The 27,761-nt window shown below is 40.9% G+C and overlaps 1 protein-coding gene across 8 annotated transcripts in view; it reads right to left on the bottom strand.

The window, feature by feature from the left end:
• ahdc1 (AT hook, DNA binding motif, containing 1) overlaps positions 1–27,761 on the bottom strand; it is a 207,702-nt gene that overhangs the window by 78,621 nt on the left and 101,320 nt on the right. The window contains exon 1 of one of the 8 annotated variants that reach the window (XM_059654406.1): positions 7,261–7,284. The exons of the other annotated variants lie outside the window; for them this stretch is intronic. The gene's annotated coding sequence lies outside the window, so the exon portion shown is untranslated. Of the gene's footprint in view, positions 1–7,260; positions 7,285–27,761 lie in introns of those variants that run through there. 8 annotated transcript variants of the gene reach the window in all.

Genomic DNA, 27,761 nt, shown 5'->3' on the forward strand with positions numbered 1-27,761 from the left:
CAATTTATTACAGCAAAAATGATGCGGTTTCCTTACCCTAAAAATAATGACGTCCGTTAACTCAAAGCTTCAAAAGGTATCGAAGAGCTGCTCTCATCTCCGCAAGGTAAGAACCTTGCACTATTTCTTGGTGAACTCCTACTTTGAGTTACTATCAGGTCCTTCTAGTGTCATGCCAAACACAGACATGTCTCATTGTCGATCAGGCCAAAAAGTAAATAAAACACATCGGCAATTTCACTGCCACAAAACTAGGAACTGTTGGAGAAACTCAGCTGGTGTGCCAACGTCTGTGGAGAGAAAGCAAGAGTCAACTTTTCAGGTTCAGTGAGCCACCTTCTTTACTGGGCCTGAAAATCTGGCTCTGTTTTATCTCCTTAGGCGCTGCCAGACCTGCTGAGTTTCTCTAGCAATTTCTGCTTTTGCTTCAGATTTCTAGCATCTCCAGTTTTCTATTTTTCTTTTGAGTAGCAACTTGACAATAACAGGTTAGTCTGTCTTTCTAAAATAAAGACCTTTGGCTGTTTGGGCCGAAAGATGAAAGAAGCCAAAACCAGACCATTCACTGGATTATCCTAATGCGTTATTTTGACAGCGACTCAATGCAAAATGATGTGATAAGATGTTCGCTCCACACTGCCCTCCAAACCCACCAATCCCGGCACCTTCCCCTGCAACCGCAGGAAGTGCTACACTTGCCCCCACACCTCCTCCCTCACCCCCATCCCAGGCCCCAGGATGACTTTCCATATTAAGCAGAGGTTCACCTGCACATCTGCCTATGTGGTATACTGTATCCATTGTACCCGGTGTGGCTTCCTCTACATTGGGGAAACCAAGCGGAGGCTTGGGGACCGCTTTGCAGAACACCTCCACTCGGTTCGCAATAAACAACTGCACCGCCCAGTCGCGAACCATTTCAACTCCCCCTCCCATTCTTTAGATGACATGTCCATCATGGGCCTCCTGCACTGCCACAATGATGCCACCCGAAGGTTGCGGGAACAGCAACTCATATTCCGCTTGGGAACCCTGCAGCCCAATGGTATCAATGTGGACTTCACAAGCTTCAAAATCTCCCCTTCCCCCACCGCATCCCAAAACCAGCCCAGTTTGTCCCCTCCCCCCACTGCATCACACAACCAGCCCAGCTCTTCCCTCCATCCACTGCATCCCAAAACCAGCCCAGCCTGTCTCTGCCTCCCTAACCTGTTCTTCCTCTCACCCATCCTTTCCTCCCACCCAAGCTGCACCTCCATTTCCTACCTACTAACCTCATCCCACCTCCTTGACCTGTCCATCTTCCCTGGACTGACCTATCCCCTCCCTACCTCTCCACCTATACTCTCCTCTCTACCTATCTTCTTTTCTCTCCATCTTCTGTCCGCCTCCCCCTCTCTCCCTATTTATTCCAGAACCCTCACCCCATCCCCCTCTCTGATGAAGGGTCTAGGCCCGAAACATCAGCTTTTATGCTCCTGAGATGCTGCTTGGCCTGCTGTGTTCATCCAGCTTCACACTTTATTATCTTATGATGTGATAAAATGTCTATCTTTGCTGCCATAAAAAGAACTTAAGGGCAGAATTTAGCAGCTTCCAAGCTAATTTCTATCAGAAAGAGAGTCCTGTGTTTTAAGCATCAGGCTGGCACATCAGCCAAGCAGCCAAATAATCTCGAATTCAAGACTTCGAAAAAAAAGCCTCTCTCCTTTGTTCACAATCAAATTTACGAGAAATTCACCTCTCGGCAATCAATTATAAGAACCTTCACAACTAAGAAATCTCTGATCTTTCCTACTCAAGACATTCACTCTAGACAAAGCATCAACTCAACTAAGAAACATCTGGCCTGTGCCAGGCAAGTAAATGAGTTAAAATGCATTTTTACAATTACTGTTTTATCTTCACCTGTATCTAACTGCGTGTGTAGACACGGCCAGTCGAGAAACAAACTATCAAATTTTTGTTAACCTCTGGGGCAAGTGTGTCAGAAATGAAATAACTTTCTCCATTCTTAAATGCACAAAAGTTTGCTAATGAGCTTTGGAAAGTGAATCAAATGGGTTAAACAGTTTAAAAAGTGCACATCCACATAAAATTATATTGACCATAGACAAACAAAAGGAAGCACTTGAGATTTGTTGATGACAGAAGACTAGGGCAGAATATTGAAGAGAATTGAGGCCAGTAGAAAGAACACTTAGTTTGGAATAACACAGAACTGCATGTAAACCTCCTGAGTTATTATCAAGGTGTAATAAGGCTCCCTAGTGTGGCAAAGGCCCAATATTCCACGCATCTATTATTAATGCTTTAAATTGGATTAACAAAAGATTTTGTTTAAAAAGTAAGTAATAAGTGTTACTACAAAGATCTATAGTTCAGGCAGTAGTTGAAGTTGTTGGTTGGTTCGCTGAGCTGACTGGTCTTCACGCAAACGTTTCATCTCCCTTCTAGGTGACATTGTCAGTGCTTGTAGCCTTCACTGAAGTACTGCTGTTCTGTCCTGCTCTGAGTTTATATGGTTCAGTCTGTCATGTTGGGCAGTCTTATATCTGGTTTTGTACCATACGGGTATGTAGGTGGGGGTCTATTTCCACATGTTTGTTAATTGCATCAGTGGTTGAAAACCAGGTGTCCAAGGAATTTGCGTGCATGTCTTTGTCTCGCTTGTCCTAGTGCTGTAACTTTGTCCCAGTCTAATTGATTTCCTTCTGTGTTGGAGTGTGTTGAAACAAGAGAGAGTTGATTGCGCCATTTTGCCGTGAGTTAGTGTTCATGTATCCTGGTGATGAGTTTCCTGCCCGTCTGTCGTATGTAGTGTTCCTCACTGTTGCGGCATGATATTTTATATATCACATTCTTCCTGTTCATTGTGGGTATTGGATCTCTCAGTATAAGCAAACCATCATTTCCATATGCAGAAAGACTACACACACAGATCAAATCCTAAATTACAACAGTAACCACCCCGGTGTCCACAAACAGAGCTGTGTCAAGACTCTGTTTAAATGAGTAATAACTCACTGCAACAGTCCAAAGCTGCCCATAAAAGAAGAGGAGCACCTGTACAGAGTCTTTGGAAACAATGGTTACCCTAACAGCTTCATCTGCCGATGTTGGCAAACAAACAACACCAAGATAACATTGGCCACCCTACCCTATGTTAGAAACACATCAGAGCTGACTACAAGATGCCTATGACCTCTTGGATTAAAGACAGCACACAAATCAATAACCACACTTCACCAGTTAATTTTCAATAATGTGATATATAAAATACCATGCAGCAACAGCAAGATACACTACATAGGACAGACGGGCAGGAAACTCACCACCAGGATACATGAACACCAACTCACAGCAAAATGGCACGATCAACTCTCCCTCGTTTCAATACACTCTGACACAGAAAGACATCAATCCAAACAGGACAAAGTTACCGCGCTAAGACAAGCGAGAGGAGACATGCACAAGAATTCCTGGAGACCTGGTTTTCAACCACCAATGTGATTAACAGGCATGTTGAAATTGGCCCCATCTACATACCACCACTGTACAAAACCACAAACAAGGCCGGTCACCATGACAGACCAAACGATATAAATTCAGAGCAGGACAGAACAACAGCATTTCAACAGAAGCTACATAGCACTGAAAATTTCACCTAGAGGGGGGATGAAATTTTTGCACGAAAACCAGTCAGCTCAGCAAACTAACAAACAACTCCAAAAAGTAGTATAGCAATTAAACGGATTTCAAATTACATTGAGATAACAAGGTGTGGAGCTGGATGAACACATCAGGCCAAGCAGCATCTTAGGAGCAGGAAAGCTTTTTGGCCGGCTGTGTTCATCCAGCTCCACACCTTGTTATCTCGGATTCTCCAGCATCTGCAGGTCCTACTATCTCTGATCAAATTACATTGACTTCATTTTAGGAGAAATGGGCAGTGTATTACACAGCAATGTTAAGCAGGTTCATTGTAATTCCAATGTTAATTCAGGTTGAAAACACCAGAAGTCTTAAAAACTTTCTAATATTTGGCCAATGTTTACAGTCCTCTTACAATGAGCAACATAGTAATGTTTTGCTGTTTTGAATTAAGGAAATTAAGAATACAAAACATCAACATTGGTGTAACTAAAGATATGCAGTTTAAAATCATTGAGTATGTCTGCTATTAATGTGTCAACACAATTTCTATCATTTGGGCAAAATTCATAATCACAAATTTTTAAAGAGGTGACCAACACCTGAGGGCAGGCTTGAAAAGACTGGAAGCTCCAGGCTGGAAATATCCTGGATCAGCACACATGTTCAGGAGAACATGTCTTGCTTGGCACAACTTTTACTGTGAGCATGTGCATGCATTTGCTTGTGAGCATCTGTGCACATGCATCTGAGTGTGTGCATGTATGTCTGCCTGTGTCACCTTGGGTTGGGAGTGGTGGAGATGGTAGGGGATAGCAAGAGAGGGAGGAGAGATAGAGACAAAAAGAGAAAAAGAAAAAAAGTGGAAGAATAAAGTCAGAACCTCGTGCCTTGGCACAGACTACAGGCAGCTCGGCCTCAATGCTCAGCAACCTCATTCCAATTGTTTTGTTAAGCATTAGACTCTCTCGCTCTCACACCCAATCAGAATCCCACTCACTACCCATGCCTACATCTGATCATTCATACACCCCCACCCATCCCCACAACTGCTCATAACATTATGTAAACTCATGTCAACCCATGCCCCAACCTACCGTCCTTCAGTCTTTCATAATCCATGTCAACTCACCCAGTGTAAACCACGCAAAAACCTCAGGAGCTGTGCAAAGTTGAAATATAAAATACAATCCCATCCCATTCACCAAAGTCCATTCTTATTCTTCAAATCTTAAGTATTTAAAATCCCTTATAAAATTAAACATGGGTTAATGGCCCAATCAAACACTGCTAAGGTTTGGAATACGGTGTGCATTTTTGGTCTCCTTTTCTGAGGAAGGATGCTTTTGCTTGAGGGAGTGCAGCGAAGGTTTACCAGGCTGATTCTGGGGATGGCGGGATTGACATATAAGGATAGACTGACTAAGTTGGGACTGTTTTCACTGGAGTTCGGATGAATGAGTGGGGTGATGTCACAGAGGTTCATAAAATTCTGACAGGACGGTCCAGGGTAAATGCAGGGAGGATGTTCCTGACGTTAGGTGTGTCCAGACCAGGGGTCACAGTATGAAGATTTGGAGTAGGCCATTTAGAAAGGAGATGAGGAGACATTTCTTCACCCAAAGAGTGGTGAGCCTGTGGAATTCATTATCACAGGAAGTAGTTGATGCCAAATCATTGAATGGATTCAAGAGGCGACTAGATATATCACTTGGGGCGAATGGGATTGAAGGTTATGGGGAGAAAGCAGGATTAGACTACTGAGTTGGACGATCAGCCATGATTGTGAAGAATGGTGGAGCAAACTCGAAGAGGTGAATGGCCTCCTCCTGCTCCTATCTTCTATGATTCTATGTTCTAATAATCTCTTTAAGCTAGCAATCAAATTGTGTACTAACAATGCCTGTCCCACTACAATAATAATTTGTGGAAACGAGCCAAACATTAATAACACTGACATAATAGCATTTAGGATTACAGGAACGAATGGGTATTGAAATTAATTGAGATTTTTTTCCAACTTTCAGAGTCAGGTCATCACTTCTTCATTTGTTAAAGGGCTCACCCATCTAGATAACTGGACATTTCTACAGATATTATCCACTCTTCAAGAGCTTTACAACTTTACTAAAGCTTCTCAACTCTCACCCTTGCAGGAGAAGACTCTTGATCCAGTGAAAAAGGGTCTGTAGAACTCAGCAGTGAACTCCAACAGGTCTGTTAGGCTGGCTTCCCATAAGTTACTAACACTTCCACATCCCAACCCCTCCACAACAAAAACCGCACCTGTCGTAAATGGGAACAGGACATTCAAATCTCACTCTTTTTAAAAGGTTCCCAGCACGCCCCCAATTGGGCAAAAATCCAGCTTGTTATCTTGCATTAAACAAGAGCAATGGAGAACCACACAAAGGGTAGTATACAAGTGGCTATATTCTCAACGTGAATGTCACCCAAGCATCCATGAGTATTTCTTCAAAACTGCACACATCAAAAACGTTGTTAACTCATTTTGGCTAAATATATGTTTAAAAAGACTTATCATTTGCGAGCTAACTTATCTCAGTTGCAGAAGAGTGGAAAACACTCCCTGATAATCCAGGCAAACAAGAAGCCCCCGTAAACTATAGATTTTCAAACTAAAGACTCAATTCTAGCAAGTGTATATGGTGGCAGATGGGTCTATTAGACTAGTAATATCCATCTTTACGTTTTGCTATTTTCCTTCATTCACTGTCTTGTTATAATGATATTTACATTGCTGCACTTGAGTAAAAAGGTTTTCTGCAATCATGGTGTACTTTTTCCTATGGATACATGCCTAATCCTGTCAAAAGACGAGGCAGGGTGGTCCAAGCATGGCAATGTTCACACAGAATCCTAAGTAGTAACAATTTAAAGTGACTGCTGTGAATCACAGAAACACAACCTAATTAGTGTTTCAGATTTGAAAATTAAGTAATATTTTGAAAATTTGGAAAACCCATTTGTGTTGTGAAATAAATGAAAATGAGACTAAAACAAGTAAATATTCTGGTTTAAAAATACACTGGGGGAAAAAAAAACTTTCAAACCGCAGTACAAGTTTTTGTAGCATATGTCACAGTAAATCATGAACCAGATTTCAAACAAAACAATTTTTTTATCAGGTCTCTGTATCATTAAGGTGTTAGTGACCATAAAGAGCAAAGAATCATGTCACTCTATTCCTCATGAAGCACACAATAGATTGGTTTGTTTTCTCAACATAATTTGTCTCATGTACTTGCCCAACCCAGAGACACAAGGCCCTGATGAAAAACATACTTTGAACAGAATTTTCACTGATCACAGATGTTAAGCATTTTTGTTTTTAATCAACGGTGAGTTGTCAAAGTCCCAGCTTTTTACACTGTTGAATCCCAACTTTAAATGAGAATCTGTAATATAATACATTTCACTGTCTCTTTAATAATTGCGAACTATTCCAAGCCACAGTGTGAATTTTTTAGTGATAAACATTAACAAAATATATATTTAAATATTCCTGACTAGAAGAAACAAACACAAAACAAATTCAGCCGTTGGTAGTTTGATCTTATCCTAGTCAATATGTTTCTACATTACCAGCTTGTTTGAGAGAAATGACTTCACACTGCAGTATCGTTATCCAACAAAGCACCTCACAATATTTCACTACATTTGTAGATCCAGAGTACGTATGCGGCGGGTGTTGCAGGAGCCGCAAGGACAGAATCCAAGCAGATTGGTAACTGCAGAGTTTAAACTGAAGAGAAGTCTCCGAAAAAGACGCACATTATTAAAAGTTGATGGTGCTGTGGATTATAACGTCTGCAGCAGTGTGAACTTACCCCAGCAGCCAAGAGGTTTGGGAGCACGCTGTTCCAGGAACACAGCCTACTCGAAAACTCCCTAATGTTGTGACCCATTATCATTGAAAACATGTGTTACATAGGGCGCTTTTAGCCCTTTCAAGAGGAAAAATGCATAAAGCATTTTGTGGCACATGGAGCTACATAACTGTATCACAGTGAAAGAGTTTAACAACTATGTTTCAGTTTGCAGACTATGTTTTAATGTGAACAACTGCTATAGAAACAATTCTTACAACTCAGGGGGTGCCAGAAGTACAAACCTGTGAATCCAACTAGCGTAACAAATTAAACCTACAAAAACAACTCAGAACAATCTTTTGAGTTTAAAGACTAAAATCTAACTGAAACGCCATCTCACATCGCACAGCAGTCACAGAGCATTCCAGATGTCAAGTCACAATAAAAACTGAAAAAAAGAAGAGGATGCTGAAAATCAAACAGTTCTGAGAAGAGTCACTGGACCCAAAACATTAACTTCTGATTTTCCCTCCACAGATGCTGCCAGGCCTGCTGAGCTTTTCCAGAAATTGCTGCTTTGTATGAAGTCACAATATTTGTTTGGAATAGGAACAGAAATAAGCCACTTAATCCCGCAAACTTACTCCATCACAGCCAGACGGCTCAGTGGTTCATCACCACTGCCTCACAGCACCAGGGATCCAGGTTTGGTTCCATTCTCAAATGACTGTCTACGTGCAGTTTGGATAATCTCTCCATATCTGTGGGAGTCTCCTCTAGTGCTCCATTTCCCACCCCCACAGTCGGAAGGTGTGCAGGTTAGATGGATTGGCCATGCAAAATTGCCCATGGCATCCAGATTGTGCAGACTAAGTGGGTTAGCCTGGGAAACATAGTGTTTCAGGGATGCTCTTTGGAAGGTTAGTGCGAACTTAATGGGCCGGACAGCCTGCTTCCATAATGTAGGGATTCTATTCTATCAATCAAGTGTCTGAAAGGAAAAGCCAGTAAAACTTGCAAATGACAAATGCTAGTCCAACTTCTCCTGCATGTCTCAAAATGGAGCTCCAGTGCTACCAGTACACTCATTTCTAACTATTAATTACTAGTTTCTCCCACTGTCACATGCTTCTACCTTCCTGACTCTCCCCAGAGCCCGTGACTTTCTTGGCAAACACAAATCTGTCTAACTCAATATGTTTACCCTGGAATAGAGAGTGCTTAAAAATTAAAAACCCTCCGAGAAGAGATTCCCCACATCTCTGAGGTGAATGGAAGCCTCCCCAACCCTGTCTCATTCTGAAACTGCGCTGAATTCTAAATTCCCCTATGCTCAAATCAAGAAAACAGGAAGTTCATTCTGAAAAAAAAGTCATTAATAATAAATACTAAATTGAACAACGAGAGAGTCAGGTATATTTAATATGAAATAATATTATACTTATTCTGATTACAGAGACCTAACTGTATTTAATTATGAGATGATCTTCACTTGAGGGACACTGCAGAATCTACTTTGAATGTTACTTCATTTGTTAGAAAAATGAGGTCTAGGAATGCTGCATATGACTTTGGAATTCATTTGAGAGATCATGTTTAGAGTATTGCAGCCTCTGCAACCAAAGGAATATTAGGCTGTCTCAATGCAAAATGCTCTTGTTTACAGGCAATGTGATGGGCTCCAATTCAAACCAGATCTCAAGTCATAAACATCTCTGCAAGAGAAAGCGTTTTACTAGTTGAGTTTGGATCTGCCAAATGCAACATCATATCGAATTCTCTTGTGTTGTGGCACTTCGAGTGAATGATCGGGATCATTACTCTCAGCAAGGGCTTCTGGTGGCCCAGTCGACTTTCCTTTCTCAAGGAATAGGATCAAACCAATTAACCAGTCAGTCATTTTTTCAGGTTTCTATTTTCAAGAGTGATGTAAACATTATTGCCATATCTGTCTGCAAAATATATTAGGACAGCTTGTCAAAATTTTGTGAGATGAGGAGTTACATATTATTTATCATTTTACTAGAAAGGACACTTTCATTTAGTTAATGTTGAGACTCAAGAACAAATACTATTCTCTCTGACAAAAAGTGAAAAATTTAACAGTAAGCATAATAACTAGATCAGAGAAAATGGACATTTACAAATTCTATTAAATTAATAAGCACTGGAGAATAAAAGGAGTAGGTTTGCAAAATAACTAGCCACTGATTAAATAAAAGTGGAGAAGGATATACAACTTGCAAGCTGTTACTAACTTGTACAGAAAATATAGGGTCTATAATCCCACTGAAGAGAAATCAACAGTGTAGATGTTTATGGTACTCTGCATTTAGTACGGCAAGTTAGAGCAGGTGACCTGGATAAAACTGGTCCCATTAAGTTCAGGAAAAACACTGGACAGAACTTACAGAAATTTCACGGACTGTAACTGGTACTAGTTTTATGGTACACTCAATATGCCTGCTGCATCAGCAATTTAAATACTAAATAATGATGACTATTACATTCATGACAGTTAATTTATTGAATTGCAGTTTTTTTTCCAGAAAATCCTGTCATTTACACATCTCGATCACCAAATCACACAATTTGTTTTGTTTGTATCCCTCGTTTTTCCCCCAATGGAATGGTACTGAAATTTGAAGTTTATTGCAAGGCCATGTATACTTTTATTTACAAATTGCATCATCATGGGAAGGCAAGATCCTGAACTGCACTAGCACTTCACTCGCAGCCATTTTCACATCTTGATTGTGAATGCTGATCAATCAGTGCATGGACGCCTGCGAAACCTCCTGTAAGAAATATGTGAAGCTTTCATGAGCTTGCAGGCACGGAGCTGTACAGCAGACAGCAGGCAGTACGGCCACCCTGCTGGTATTCAGATGATCCTGTGTAATTGCTGACTTCACAATGCAAACACAGGCTAGGGGCCTGAAATGCAATTTCACACCAACAGGTTTTTGAACAAGCCAGCAACGATGATCACCCAAACAAAAGGGCAGCTCATACAGACTTTATGAAAAGCTCAATTTATTTTAGGAAGACACAAACAGATCATATTCAGTGGGCTATCAGGAATTATTACCAGGTAAGGTCAGTTGCCTCAGTCCTCAGAAGAAAAGCTTGATAATTGTCAAACACTCCCTAAAATTTTAGGACTTACTTGCTGTCTCATTTCTCCTGGTTTCAAAGGGTCCTTGAATGAACACATATTAATCACCTATTTCAAAGCAATGTACTTAGGTTGAACTAACTGCAAATTAAACAAAATAAACTAAATCCTGATTACCCCTCCCCTATAAGCTAGAAACAACATGTTGTCTAAATCCTGATTATCATTGCCAACACCTCACAGAAACCCTTTCTGGGCTATTAGTATTTTTTTGTTGGTGCGTGCATTGACTCATTTAATCATTTATTTTAGAAGACAAAAAAAAAATCAATCTTTCCAGTACTGTTCATTAATCTTCGGGAAGGAGGGTTAAACTAAAAATCAATCAGTGCATTAGAGGTGGCAGAATCTTCCCTGGTACCTCCCCACTCTAAAACATATTGTCACTGCAGTTAAAATAAAACTGGAACAATATTATTTCAAAATTATGCTGACAAAATACAAATTTCAGAATGTGGTGTCACAGTTTTGGAGGAATGGTTACAAAAGAAATGCTTCTTTATATAGTTATCAGTGTTGTTAATACTTATTTCACAATTTTTTTGCATCAAATACTAAAATAGATTGCAAAAATTATACCAGAAGTGTGTGGTGGAAGTCCTAATGTAACGATACAACGATTTTTAGTTTACAGTTGTGTTGGAATGTAACAGTAAGATATCTTAAGAGCAAACTGTTTCTTTATTTCTCTTTCAGAGTTCATCAAAGCCCAATGACTGTGTATGTGTTTACAAGTACCTGTAATGTAAAAGATTCTTTCATATGTGTGTGCAGGAACTAAAATAATAATAATGTGTCAAACTCTGAATGTGGATGCTAACTGACCTGAGAAAAAAATCTATCTTCAGCTCAGCTTATAAAACAAACTTACAAACTTCAACTTCGCAAAGTTCCTAAGTGTGTGGATCCTGAAAGGGAAATGGGATTCTGGAAATATTTTTCATATTAAAGCCTCGAATTATTCACACACACATGCACAAAATACACAGGGGAAAAGTGCATAGGTTGCTGTTGAATCTGGTATTATTTAGGCCACATCTGGAGTTATGTGTGTGGGTCTAAGCACAGCTCACCTCAGAGAGCTCTCCAGTCCCAAAACAATGAAAAGTAGATGAACTGGGATGATTCAGAAGGTAAAGTTAGCACGAGGCATTAGTAAAGTTCCTTTTGCATTTGACAGAATAAGGAAGATTGGAGGGAGACATATTCACGAAAAATTTCAAAGCGTTTTGGATGGTAAATTGTGAAAGATATTTCCCTTGTTTGCGGGGGGGGGGGGTTAGTAACAAATGGAGACAATTTATGACAGAAATATCAAAATAAATTATTTTCACAGAAACTGGTAAAATATTTGTGCAACGTAAATAGGTCAGTTTTGTGCAACAATATATTTTAGAGCTGACAAGGAGGCCACCAGAAACAGCGACGATTGACGAATCAGAAATAATCAATTTTAATAACGTGATAGTTATAAGCCATTTTACTTGGGATGCCTCTTAGAGTGAACCTTGTGGGCAGACTGATACAGAGATAATTGGAACTGCAGATGCTGGAGAATCCAAGATATTAAAATGTGAAGCTGGATGAACACAGCAGGCCAAGCAGCATCTCAGGAGCACAAAAGCTGACGTTTCAGGCCTAGACCCTTCATCAGAGAGGGGGATGGGGTGAGGGAACTGGAATAAATAGGGAGAGAGGGGGAGGCGGACTGAAGATGGAGAGAAAAGAAGATAGGTGGAGAGGAGAGTATAGGTGGGGAGGTAGGGAGGGGATAGGTCAGTCCAGGGAAGACGGACAGGTCAAGGAGGTGGGATGAGGTTAGTAGGTAGGAAATGGAGGTGCGGCTTGAGGTGGGAGGAAGGGATGGGTGAGAGGAAGAACAGGTTAGGGAAGCAGAGACAGGCTGGGCTGGTTTTGGGATGCAGTCGGGGGAGGGGATGAGCTGGGCTGGTTGTGTGATGCATTGGGGGGGAAGGGGACGAACTGGGCTGGTTTTGGGATGCAGTGGGGGAAGGGGAGATTTTGAAGCTGGTGAAGTCCACATTGATACCATTGGGCTGCAGGGTTCCCAAGCGGAATATGAGTTGCTGTTCCTGCAACCTTCGGGTGGCATCATTGTGGCACTGCAGGAGGCCCATGATGGACATCTCATCTGAAGAATGGGAGGGGGAGTTGAAATGGTTCGCGACTGGGAGGTGCAGTTGTTTATTGCGAACCGAGCGGAGGTGTTCTGCAAAGCGGTCCCCAAGCCTCCGCTTGGTTTCCCCAATGTAGAGGATGCCACACTGGGTACAATGGATACAGTATACCACATTGGCAGATGTGCAGGTGAACCTCTACTTAATATGGAAAGTCATCTTGGGGCCTGGGATAGGGGTGAGGGAGGAGGTGTAGCACTTCCTACACAACCTTCCCCTGCAACCGCAGGAAGTGCTACACTTCCTCTACTCACTGCTATCCCAGGCTATCTACCTCCGCTCGGTTCGCAATAAACAACTGCACCTCCCAGTCGCGAACCATTTCAACTCCCCCTCCCATTCTTTAGGTGACATGTCCATCATGGGCCTCCTGCAGTGCCATAATGATGACACCCGAAGGTTGCAGGAACAGCAACTCATGTTCCGCTTGGGAACCCTGCAGCCCAATGGTATCAATGTGGACTTCACCAGCTTCAAAATCTCCCCTTCCCCCACCACATCCCAAAACCAGCCCAGTTCGTCCCCTTCCCCCCACCGCATCACACAACAAGCCCAGCTCATGCCCTCCCCCGACTGCATCCCAAAACCAGCCCAGCCTGTCTCCGTTTCCCTAACCTGTTCTTCCTCTCACCCATCCCTTCCTCCCACCTCAAGCCGCACCTCCATTTCCTACCTAACCCTGTCCCACCTCCTTGACCTGTCCGTCTTCCCTCGACTGACCTATCCCCTCCCTATACTCTCCTCTCCACCTATCTTCTTTTCTCTCCATCTTCGGTCCACCTCCCCCTCTCTCCCTATTTATTCCGGAACCCTCTCCCCATCCCCCTCTCTGATGAAGGGTCTAGGCCTGAAACGTCGGCTTTTGTGCTCCTGAGATGCTGCTGGGCCTGTGTTCATCCAGCCTCACATTTTATTATCTTGGCAGATTGATACAATGTCTTTCGTGATTTGGCACTCTTGGCCACAGTTGCACTTTGGGTCATTCTCATCTTCCATTTATACAGCAAGTAGTGGCACTGTACACACCAAGTCCATATTTGATTCAGCTGAGCAGGTCAGGGCCCTCCGATCACCGCTGCTGGGTCAGTGATGTGGAGTTGGTCCTTTCTGCTGCACGTGTCCTATGGTGCCATCCACTGGGATAGCGGCTGCAACTAACTTGCTGCTGTTTCCCAGGAGCACTGCCATCGCTTGAAGCTCTTGGTGGGGGTTTCACATCTCCATGATTGGGAAGGATACTTCTTGCATCTCATGGAGCATGAGGGCATCAAGGAGAGGTTATTAGGGACAGCGAGGGAACCAATCATCCGGACAGCGCTTCAAGCTACTCAGACGCCAACCTCATGGCAACACGTAGCTGCACATCCATAATGTGTGTGAGGCAGAGCAACATTCTGCAGTACAGTAGACTAGGGCCAATGCTATAGTATGAACTGAAGAGCTCGCAATAATCTAAACATAGCTCATTGAGAAATTGTCAGCTAATGTCATTAAGATGACAACCAAATGTTCGTAATTGGTTTGCCTGTCTGAAAAACATGATATCACTAGCTAAGCTGATAAACTGCACAAAATTACAAACAGAATTAAATATACACATATTGGCAGAATGTAGTGCCATGGCCAACATGGTCAAGGTTCCACTTGCCTAGTTAAGCAACCATGATCAACAGTGAGCTTAGAGATATATAGGCAATGAAGAGTACAGCAATATATTGGCAATGTGACTGAACTATAAACAATACAGAAAAAGGCGCTCATGACCCACAGAATACAATGTCAGCATCTGTAATGTATTTGTAAAGAACTCACCATTACCTTTCCCACAGCAAGGAATCTGGCCCACCCACCAATACCAACATCTCATGAAACTACCACACTGTTGTAAAAACTTATCCGGTTCACCAATGCCCTTCCGTCTGTCATCCCTAATCTGCCATTTCTCCTTGGACTCACAGCTATTTGGCTGACTCTTGGTGCCCTCTGAAATATCCAACTGAAACACTCTTCGCTCACTGTTATGTTTTCAAGAACAATTTGCGGCATTAACAATTCACCACGCCAGCCCATAATTTGTGAATGAAGAAATATGTGTACATAAATGAAAGGATCAGCTGGCTAAGATAGCTATCAAGGTTTGAATGTATCAAGATAAAGTGGGAGGAAAGAGTGTGGGCCCATTAAATAAAATTGCAGAGAAGTCTATAAACGTTATTTGTATCTATTTTCACAGAGGAAGAGAGTTACAAACTACTGTTGATGGTATAAGGCAATTTGAAAATAAGCCAGAGTTAATGCAAGTTAAAAGTGGGAATGGAGAAAAGAATATGACTTAAAACAGCAATTCTACAGTACGTGATGGTTTCTATTCCAGAGTATTATGAGAAACAGGTGACAAAATTGTAAATATTTTAACTATAATTTTCCAAAACTTGAGGTTCAGCAAGATGCAACATAGCTTGGTAGTCGGTCAGCAGAGAGGAGGCAGTGAAGGTGGTTTTGGACCAGGAGGTCAGGTCACCCTGCACAGGCCACTGTAATAGGATGGCAGCTTTTTACTAGATATATTTATGGCTGGGGAAAAGGATTAGAGAGTAGAACTTTCAAATCTGCAGATTACGTTTAATTTAGGAAGCAAATTAAGTTGCATAAATGGTAGGAAGAAATTGTAAAGAGAGACAGACCAAATGGGTGTGTTTAAGAATGGACGAGTGGGTAAGTGTGAGATCATCCACTTCAAGCTAAGAAATTATTCAAATATGTCTTTCTCACAACAAAGAAAGGCTTTAGGAGCTGTGTAGAAATAAACAATGTCCACGTACACAACTAAAGCTTGTGCATGCAAGTACAAAAGCATAATCAAAAATGATGGGTGCATGTTGGTGTTTAACTCAAGGGACTCAATATAAAAGTGAACTTGTTACAATTCAGTTGTACACAGCCTTAGCTTGATCTCACCTGCAGACAATTTTGAGCACCACACCTCAGGGAAGATGTGTAAAAATAATGCAGACGCTGGAATAAAAGTGCCAGAGGTATCCAGCAGGTCTGGCAGCATTTGTGGAAAGGTAAACAGAGTTAACATTTTAGGTCAATGACCCATTCATTAGACTTTCTGAGAAATGGTCAGTGCCTCAGGGTGCCAACTCTGCTTGCCTCTCCACAGATCCTGCCTGACCCAATTTACTATCAGGTTGGATTTTCTGTTTGCATCTCAGGAAAGTTTGCTGGTCGTAAGAGGGGTTCCAGCAGAGGTTCACCAGAATTATGGTTTTAAAAGGACCAAATAATGAGGGCAGGTTCTGAAGACATGTAGAGAGTTTGGAGGTTGAACGCAGCTTTAACAGAGGCATTTAAAATGATAAAAGATTTGATAGGGGGGATGCAGGGAAATTCGTCCCTCTTGTGCCTCAGTCCAGTACAATAGAGTTATCACCTTGAAATGAGACTATTTAAAAGTGAAATCTAAAGCAACTTTTCATACAAAATGTCTGAAGCTCCATCTTCCCCAAGATGGTTACAAATGTTCAGTCAATTGAAATGTTCAAGACTGCCAATTTTCATTTTTGATGCCTAAAGCTGTCAAGTGAAAAGGAGCAGAGGAGGTAAAATGGAAGCTGTAAATGGGGCAAATAATCCAGGCCAACACTTCTCTTAAATACTAAGAGAATGATTAACAGTCAGATGTGCCACTGTCGTATTTGAATATCGAATCACGGCACTGTCCAGATGAATGTTTAAATCAAAGATAATACTATTTCAAGAAGATGATCAGGGAGCTCCCATCTATGTTCCTGATCCAGATTTCTCTTCCAATCGATAGTTATGAGGATTGAATCCAATGGCCAGAAATATCCTCTGTTCTTTGAAGGAACGTCATTGCAAGCTGGTGTCCAGCTTACCAAAACAACCACAGTATGGTGCTCTTTTTGGTGCAGCGATGGTGTCCCTACCATCAGGCCAGAAGGTCAGGGATCAAGTGCAAACTACGCCAGACAATTTTCCCTCCAACGTGGGTTGTGGTGGTGACCTTATGGAGATTTATAAAAGCATGAGGGGCATAGATAGGGTGAATAGCTAAGGTCATTTCACCAGGGTAGGGGAGCTCAAAACTAGGGGACATATTTTTAACGTAAGAAGAGTACAGTTTAAAAAGATGAGGGGCAACTTTTTCAGACACAAAGTGGCTCGTGTGGGGAAGGAGCTTCCAGAGGAAGTGATGGATACACATACAGTTACAACATTTGAAAAACATTTGGATAAGGACATGAACAGGATATGTCTGGAGGGATATAGGCCAAGCGCAGGCAGGTTGGACTAGGTTAGTTTGGGATGGACAGGTTAGACCAAAAGCTCCGTTTCCATTCTATACATCTCTATGACTCTAGATGTGTCATAATAGTACATCTAAATGGTTGCTTCAAAATAATAAACAACAGCACTCAATCTCAAAACTAAATAATTGGTTGGGAGAGACAGTAGGAACTGCAGATGCGGGAGAATCTGAGATAACAAGGTGTGGAGCTGGATGAACACAGCAGGCCAAGCAGCATCAGAGGAGCAGGAAAGCTGACGTTTCGGGCCCTTCTTCAGAAATGAATTCAATGACCTCACTTCTGCTCTCTGAGGCAGACAGCTCTAAAATCACACAACAGTCAAAAGCTGTTCTTCCTCACTTCTGTCCTGAAAACAGTGCCACCTCGTCTTGGACTGACCCACAACAGTAAACACCCTTTATGCTTCCACTTTGTGAAGACCGTTCAGTATCTAATATATGCTAATAAACTCACTCTCATTGTTTCCAGTGGGAACGAGTCCTGCCTGTCCAACCTATTCTCATAAGAGCAGGTTGCCTATCAGGAGGACAAGATCAAGTAACTTGAGTATGTAAACTCTTTCTCTGCAACTACTGAAGTTGAGTTAATCTTAGCACTAAAGAATATTGTATGAAATATTCAGCAAACATATGGGAAGAACGTAGAAGTGGAATGAAGTAGATGGCTCGAAGGTAGAGCTTTCAACAGTAAATGGTTGCCATGCTTCAATGTCAATATTTCTGTGTTTGCTATGCAACTCTGTAACTGCACGTACTGAACATTGTTTGGGAATCTAAAACCTTGAAAAAAGGTGTTAAAGGATCCAGTTTTCCAACATTACAATAGAATATGCATTTCAGATGTATTTCCGTAGCTATAAAATGCTTTGAATGTTCTGTTAATGGCAAATCTTTCTTGTCATTCTCTCGCATATGATATTCTGATAAAAAAATTATTCTCCCTGGAAAACTAAAAAGCAAGCATACAAAGCTTGAGAAATAGCAAGGAAATGTCTTGCTGCAGGATTTCTGCAAGGGTGGCTCAAAAACAGGAAGCCAGGCAACTTTTAAGAACAGAAATCCATGTGACCAACAAGCCCACTCCATTTTGTTCGATCTATACATCACTGTTGCATTTCCAACACCTTCTCCAAAATGTGCAATCATCTCCTAAAACAACTCAGATTTATTCAATGGCTGATATCCTGTGAGAGTTCTCTAGTTTTTGAATTGTCCAATATCCTGATATTTATGTTACAGAGGCCATCAGCTGCCAGTGTATGACTGCTTGAGACTAACTCTTTCATGATCAGCTCACCATATACCTATTCTATTTAACATGGCTCGTTCAACCCGGACACTTACTCACATTTGTCACAGATTCATGGAAGATCTGCATCCTGGCTGCGTTGTTGCTAACAATTTGTTCTGTTTTCAGTTCAATCACCCATAAAATTGGGAAACATTTTTTTTTGATTGCATACATATTTGTATTTACTATACATATTCTTTTACTCCTGGTTCTATTTCCTTGCCTTTCTGCAACTCTACCTGGCCAATGCACTGCTTCCCAGAATCAAACATTACTGCTTCTGAGCTGGGTGTTAAATGGGATAGAAACATAGTCAAAGATGACATCTTCCATTCGGTCATTAATATCCTCTGTACTAACTATTGAAAACTAGCTGTTACTAGCTGTTTGCTAATTCTTAAATTCTGGAGTTTAAGAAGCTGTATGTTAGTGTGGTAGGCGAGACTTTGGGAAACTTGGTCTGCTTTTGTGAAATAGCCCCTGGCAACAATTTCCACTCATCCTGACAGACTGATTTTAATGACAAAAACTGCAAACTTGATAAAGGGTATTGAGGTTGAAGGAAGTAAACTTTGCTTCAAGAGGTTTCAATGCCCTTGCTGAACAAACATAAGTTCCAGGGACAACCTGAGTGATTAAGTCAAAGAATGGGTGGTCTTCACAGGTCAATGCAACTACCATAGATAACAATATTCAGGGCAATGTCTGAAGCATTGAAACGCCCCTCTGAAAGCAGGGGTTGACTTGTACTATACAAGCAAACTGGTGTTATTGTTCAACAGGTGGAGTGTGCCACATATGGCAGGGTCTTCCACACACACATCTTCTCAACACTTGCCCGATCACTTACACCTAGTTAGAAGGTGACCATAATGCATTCACTTTTTGGACAAATAATTGAGGCTGACAACTTAAGACTTTAGCATTCTTTGGCTAAGCAATTGGGCAGGGGGATGGTGGGTGCTGGGGGAGAGAGAGAAGGAAGGGAGAGTTCAAACAAATGCAAAACATGATTTCTTGACCTGTAAATACTGAGCACCCTTATATGGTTCGACTTGCACGCTGTGATTGACATTAAGTGCACCACCTCATCACGGAACCATCACTGATCTTTACGGCAAGAATTCTCAACTCTGGTAAAAGGAGTTGTGCTGAGGAAACTGTGCTGCGGGAAATCCCCTACGTTGTGGAAAGGATGTACATGATGCACTCAGCTAAACTCCATCCTTGTATACATACTGACCAGCTGAGAAATAGCACTGATAGGAATTTTGAAAAATTATACTTTCTACACACCGGTGCTAATGCAACAAACACACTGATGCATTTATACGTTTTCACTGGGCAAACTCAGTGTTATTATCATTGATGACTTTCTTAACTCTATCCTGGCCTAAAATACTGATCTTAACGTGGCTGTCAAAGCTTCAAGTATAAACAAAAACTGCACAACTTACTATGTTTTTCAATATCCCATCAGCTGTAAAGGATAACAGCCAATTTTTGTGGAAGGTGCAATAAATATTTTTAACTTGCATGAGGGTCTGGATCTTACTGTCTCACTGTACATGGAAATTGGGTCAGGGGCAAGTTAAACTCTTGGAGTATTCAGCACAGATTTACACCCCGCTTCCTGACCACATGGTATTTTTGTTTGGTCTTGGGACACAACCATGCACCTCCTCTGAGGTTGTGTTATCAGCCCTAATGCTAACTTGAGTACCTGTCCCTTGCTCAGATCAACTATTTTCATGCACTAATGTGGGTTTTGTGAACCCTGAAAAGAAAACCTGACTTGAACCAGCTAAGGAGTTTGGAACATTCTGACAGCTAGGTTTAAATATTTTTCACAATGTCAGATGTGATATTATCATCCACACTAGATGCTACAATATCATTATTTATTTAGACTTCGTTATTTCAATGCACATGTTTTAACTGCACTTTTTCATTACACACCTCTATATCGAATGGGTAAGTTAACTGAAACATTGATGGCCAATGTGAATGTTTTGGGATGTTTTAAAGTACTTTTCCCCTTGGAAAAGGTGCACTAATGCATTCCAAACTGTAGAAAAACATGCTGCAGGGAATATATTTCCTCTGGTTTGGGAGTCTAAAACCAGGGGGCCTAATTTAAAAATAAGGGGGAATGCCACTTAGGTCAAAGATAAGGAAAAAAATTATTTTACACTGAGGGTTGTGAATTCTTTGTAATTCTCTATAACAGAGAGCTGTGAAGACTCAGTATTTCAGTACATTTAAGGCAATAATTAATTGATTTCTGTTTACTAGTGGCACATAGAGTAATGGGGATGGGATGAGTAAAAGGCATTAAAATGTTCAATCCACCATGATCAAGTGTTTGACTAGCTGAATGGCCTACCTTCCTCCTGTTTCTTTTCGGTACATGAAATTTCAAAGTCTCTTTCAGGCTCTAATATTTCAAGTCTTACACTCGTTTAAAAGAATAATAGTTTCTTTTTGGAAGTCCAAAGTGGATGATTTAAATCTGTCTCTAACCTGAAATTCGTTTTACCAGTTTTACCCACTTATTTTTTCCACTAATATTTCTTTGTAATTTCACACTTTTTGACAATTTACAGTGTCAACTATTTTGACTCATTTACAAACAGGGAATACTTGAGGGTCGATGTGAAACACAACCAGTCACATCTGCCAATTACAGTCCCATTACCCAACTCTGAATTTCCTAACCAGGTCAAGAATTTGCTTTCAATCCCATTAACTTCAACCTTAGTAAGTCTCTTATGAGGAACATTATCAAATATATTCTGCAAACCCATAATCGAGAACATGCATTAATTATTCCAATATCATATTCAATCAGGTTTGACAGGCATAACCTATCCTATACAAATCCATTGTTGACATTACACAGACTCTCGATCCTATGATCATACAGGTATGTAACTACAAGTGAAAACCATTCATCTTGGAGGCTCTGTAATCTCATCAGTCTGCTGTAAATTTTTCCTCTATTTATTGATTACGCAGCTAAAAAAACTTCTACGTTGCCCATGGGCTTCCTTAAGTATTAACAGTGCCTTGTGGAATGTAGGAAAAGTGCTCCCTGAAAATATTAATAGTTTCAAAAGGGGTTATTCATACAGGAAAGTTTGAAAGCCACTGCAAAACTATGCATATTATGAGTGGTCTGTAAAAGAAACATGGCTAAACTTCATAACCTACTGAAAAATAAACCATCAGTGAATTGGGCTTCATGCTATACACCCACATATCTCAATAGTTTATTTTTCAACAAACTACTGAGTTAAACATTGAATTCCCTAGATAAAATAAACAATGGGGTTCTACATATTTTGAACTGCCCTGTGTAACTGTATGTTTGCTTAGCAATGGTGAGCTCATACAGTCCAAGCAATCTTGATATAGTTAAACTTCTGGCATTAAGTACTGTTGTAATGCTAGAATCTTAATATGATGGGATTATACCATATTTCATCAGACACATAACCACACCATACTCGCACATGCTAACACAAAATAAACATACAAGAGAATAAAGCAGGCATTCAGTTTCAATATTTTGAAGGAAAATACACATTAAAATTTCTCAAAAATACTACACAGAAAGCCGAGGACTATATCTCGCATCACATGCTATGTAAATTATACAGAATATTTCTGAATAAAACCTTCACAGAAAGATTAGATTTATTGGTGGAACAATACAGTAATGAACACACATACAGTCCATCAAAAACTGCATGTGTGTGTCTTCCACAAAACTCACTCAATTTGCCAACTATTATTCCCTTGTCCTTTGAATATTCCCACTTCCATATAAATATACTTTTCCTCTGTAAAATGATTTTTGCAATGGTGTAACAGAGTTCTGAAGTATAACCAGTGTCTGGGAAAAAAAGTAGCCCAATTCTTTCTGCGATTACCCTAAATTTATGGTCCTTTGTCAAAAAGCTAAGAAACAATGACTCATCATTCATTCAAGACATGAATTCACTGCCGATTGACTTCAATAACTAGGAGCAGTCTGCACATGACCATATCATTTGGCAATGAAGTCTCCAAACTGGAACATAAAGATTTTAAGAACAATATCTTCAGATTCCACAGAAAAGCATCATCATTGAAAGAAGGAAAATGTAGCAGCAGCCCCCATATCAGGGAGAGACAACCAACATGCCTTATTCAAACTAAACTCTCAGTCAGAGACTCCAACAGATGAGCAATAACCATAGAATTTAGCAGAAGTAGGCCATTCAGTCCCCCCTACTGCTACCCCATTCAATATGATCTTGACTGATTTTCGAAGTCAAAAACCTGGTTCTCACTTTCTCCCAATACTTTTTGATCACTTAAACATTCTTGAAAACATTCAATACTATGGCCTCAAGTGCTTTCTATGTCAAAGAATTCGGCAGGTGGCTGAGGATAATCAGTAACTTTGCTTTATTCCTGGGCGTGTGGTGCAGTGGAAGTGTCCCTACCTCTGAGCCAGGAGGCTTGAGTTTAAGCCACAATTGTCCCAGGTATGTGTCGTAACATCTCTAAACAGGTTGATTAAAAGTAACTATTACTGACCTTAGGACCTTCAAAACTCCTGGAATCTCTATCAACACTCACCACATTAACAAAATAATTTCAATATTCTCTTTTTATTCCTCAGATCCTTGGTAACATCCTAGTGCATTATGGTGCAATCGCTAGTCACCCTGTACATCACTGGTTTGCAGAGTGTGTGCATATCCTGTAAAGCAGGGCTTCACAAAATAGTGGTAGAGACCCCAAGCATGGTATGCCAACTGGAAAGCTGAAGCTTTGAGCTCTGGGGCAGCTGTGGCCATCACTGATTTCTGAGTGAGTTATAAAAAGCTATGCTGCTGCTCTAACAGGCTGCTGCTCCCATTTCTCCCTGAGGAGTCCTGATAATTTTCAAGCCAGGGTACAGGGTTGCTGTGGGAATAAGTTCTGGAAGCACTGCTGTAAAGGGTAACTAATCTTCTCAATTAACAATCTGATCAGTTCTCTAAACAAAAGTATTTTTTTCTTTCATGTTAATTTAAAGTGACTTGCATTTGCAGCATCTGAATTTAATTTTTCAAATTTATCATCTCTACTGATTTCACAGTTTGAGCTGAAGCATTGTCTGCAGGCAACAGCTTCATGTTCAAATGCAATCTAGCCTGACCCATGCTTGGAATCCAACTCGTGTCCCTGCTGCTATGTTATGAATCAGGATGCTGACCAAATTTTTCTGGCTTATGAGGGGAAGGGGACAAGTCATAATTTTCTCTTCCGAAAGAAATCATCAAACGTTTTCCAAGAATGCTGCACAGAAAAGAAAAACTCAATTTGACGTAGATCCCCAAAAGGCAGTCGAAGGGCAAAACTAAGAGATGATCAAATGTTGCTTTAGTGGACGAGAGCCTAACGACAGTCGCCAATGGGGCTGCAGAGGGCCAGAGGGAGCGAATGGCTTACATCTGCTTCTAATTTGTACATTTGTCATATGTAGTTGAGAGAGCAGTGTCATACGGCAGTGACATGCCATCAGCAAAGGGGAAAGAAAAAGAAAGCCTTGTATGAATGTGATGCCTTCCACATTATCGCAGAGTGTTCAAGATATTCCAGACAATGAAGTACTTTCTGAAGTATTGTCACTTTTGTATTATAGGAAACACAACAGACAGTAAGCTCTAACAAAAGAGAGCAGGATAATGATCAGGTCAGATTGTGTTGATAAAGGAAGGAGAAATATTGGTGAAGACAAGGGATACGCATTTCCTGGCTCTTCCCATTATTCGGCATATTCCCAGTATTCCCTGCATTCGGAGCCTCTATATCGTCTCTTCCAAAAGATGGCACCTTTGACAGAACACCTGTTCACGTTTGCAATGGAATGCCAGCCTTAATGTTTGTGCTCACATTCTGGAGTGCTATCAATTAAGAAATGCGCCACTAAAGCTCCAAAAGGACACAGGCAGGCAACCCATAAAAGTGAAGCTCACTAACATAGTTGGAATGAGGTCAGGGCAAAGTTCGAAAGCGACAAAGGGCACGTGAAGTTAATTCACTGGGATGCAAAAAGCCACGAGCTTTGGGTTAGTGAGATGATAGTTACACAGAACTTTACCATATTGATAGCTTCAGCAGAGACAGATAAAACTGGATTTCTGCTGTGATCATACACAGGCTGATAGTTCACTTAAATGGAAATGCTTTGAGTAAGTTCCAACATTCCACAAAATGCCTAAAAAAACAAAAGTAGCAGTAAATTTCTTACCACTTCTTTTTCCGAATGTATGTGTGTTTAAATTTAAACAATTCATCGACAACTCAAATTTTCCAAAGTGACTAAAACTTTACATCCGTTGATAAAATCTGAATTATAAAATGACACTCCATGTTCAGAGATAATGGGAACTGCAGATGCTGGGAGAATCCAAGATAACAAAGTGTGAAATTGGATGAAGGGTCTAGACCCGAAACGTCAGCTTTTGTGCTCCTGAGATGCTGCTTGGCCTGCTGTGTTCATCCAGCTCCACACTTTGTTATCTTGATATTCCAAGGTCATTCACTTAGCCCAAGGACAATATTTTCCTAATTACAATCTTTGAAGTGGTCAATATTGATTTGCCTACATTTCAGAGCAAAAGTTATTTTACAATATACACAGTGTTTTACTGCTTAATGTGACTGTCAATAGAATATCGCAAACTGGGGCAATTACAAAATCAGGGGAGATGAAGCAGAATTCATCAAGCAATGGCCTTTTAGATGACCAAGCCAACTGTCCTCTTTTGTCTTCCTTTCTCAAAGGAAAAAACTCCTCAGAAACTGGCCATTCAGCTATTCAAAAAATGTGATGGTGGTCAAGCTGTGATGTTACTTCATACATCCTATCTTTGCCTCACATCCCTTCATCCATTTTGGAAACACAACTCTTATCAACCTTCAAATTAAAATTAACCACTGAGCCTGTATCAATTTCCACTTGTGGAAAGGTGTTCCAAATTCACCATTTTAGATGTCACGGAACATATCCTAATTTAACTTTTGAAGGGTCTGGCTCCAGGGTGAAGCAGTGCTAGTGTCAACTAGTTAGTAAGCCAGAAACTGAGATTTATGCTTGCAGCATCCTGAGGAAATCATGTTAAATTTGAAACATTCACTCAGTCTTCCTCTCCACATTTACTGTCAGACATGCTGAGTTTCTCTAGCAATTTCAGTTCTATCTCAGATCCCCAGCATCCCAGTATTTTACTTTTATGACAGTACTCAAGAGGACATGAACTCACATCTCACTGCATCAGTTGCTGCAATTTAAATTCTATTCATAAATATTGGATATATAGCCAGTCTCATTAACAGTAACCATACCACCACAGAATTGTAAAAACCCATCCTAATGATCATAAATATCCTTTAGAGAAGGAAAATCTGCCACCCTTAATGATCTGGTCTAAATGTGGCTCCAGGCCCTCAGAAATATCCTTGACATTTAACTACCCCCTGAAATGGTCAAACAAATCACAATGACAAACAGGGATAGGCAGCAAATGCTGACATTGCCAGTGATTCTCACATCTGCAAAAGCACAAAGGAAATAAAATTATGCCCACTAGTGGCACAAGGTCCAACACCCAGAATCAGTTTGAACCCATCACCCAGTCTGTTCTCCCCATTTGTGTCATGTTCCATTTGCCCTTTAGTATTTCATCCAAGTTGCCACAAACTCCATGCTAATTTGAGATCTGTACACACCTTAGAATCACAGAAGAGGACTTTTTGCCCACTGAGGCCACACCAACCTATCTATGCTAATCCATCTCTGCAGTACCTGGCCCCTTGCCTGGAATGCGATGACATTTCAAGTTATTTCCCACATAGCTTTTGAAGATTGAGATTTTGCCTGCATCTACCACTTTCTCAAGCAGTGCATTCTATATTCACAGCACTCAAGTGAAAACTGTTTTTCTCCAAACCCATCTAAACCTCCTGCAATTTGCCTTAACATCATGCCCCTTTGATACTGATCCTTCAACTAAGGGGAACAACTGCTTCCTATCCACCCTCCAAGGCCCTCAACCAGGCTCCTCCTTCAGCTTACTCTGTTCTAAGTAAAACTACTCAAGCTTATCCCAGGTAACAGCCAGATCAATCTCCTCTGCACCCCTTCCAGTGCAGCCATCCCTTCATATAGTGCAGTGACCAAAACTGCACACGGTACTCCAGTCATGGGCTAACCTAAAACATGTACAGCTCCAACACAAGCACCTTGCTCATTTAATCCATGCCACAATTAATAAAGGCAGGTGTCCCATATGCCTTCTCAGCTATCTATTAAGTAGGCCACCTCCAGGGACCTGCAGACAGGCACCCCACGATCCCTCTGCGCTTCTTATTGTCTTTTCTTCCACTGAGTACTTTCCTGCTGCAGGTGTCACTGACAATGTCGAGATTTAGAAAAGTTGCACAGTTCCACCCACCAACTATCCCCTTCCCCACCTTTACTCTATTAACATTTATATTAAACACATTTCTCCAGATCGATCAGCAATACAGACAACAGATGTGTACACTGCTGTTATTAAACTTGCTGAGTATGTGAGGAAAGTGTTGGATTCTTAACACGTTCATTCATTCCGAGCTATTACAGCTTGCACACACTTTGGGCAGCAGGTCTGACCCTGACTTATTTTGTACCAGTGATTTAGCACAAAAAGTTCCGACAAAATGAAAAAGACGACTGGAGAGAAGTCATCTGGTGTTAACATTTAATTTCAACAGCCAACTATTTATTGAGATCAGCAATGTGATGAAACTGAAAACAAAATGAGGGCACCATTAGATCAATAAGTTGGAGAAATGTCAGACAGTGACAAGATCACATCCATGAACCTGATTAACAATCATTATCATTTTTCTGTTCCACGTAAACACTCACACCCACACGCACACACACATAAAAAAATCTTCAATCTATTCTTAAATGGAATGTAAATCTCCTTCCACTCTTTTAAATTGAAAATAAAGTTCTCTTTAGACTGTCCTCATCAAACACCCCCAGGACAGGGACCACGAAGGGTTAGATACAAATCATACTTGACTAATGGTCTGCCTAACTCTAAACACAGCTGCCAGTTCTCGCTTCACTGTCACTGTAAGCTCAATCATAATTTGCACTATTGGCCATCTAGTAAACCACTAGATCCACTACAAATCACTCTGGCCTGATTAAAGGCTGCTTTATAGAGATGAGACG

This window comes from Stegostoma tigrinum, chromosome 24 (assembly GCF_030684315.1).
Source record: "Stegostoma tigrinum isolate sSteTig4 chromosome 24, sSteTig4.hap1, whole genome shotgun sequence".
Classification (NCBI taxonomy): domain Eukaryota; kingdom Metazoa; phylum Chordata; class Chondrichthyes; order Orectolobiformes; family Stegostomatidae; genus Stegostoma; species Stegostoma tigrinum.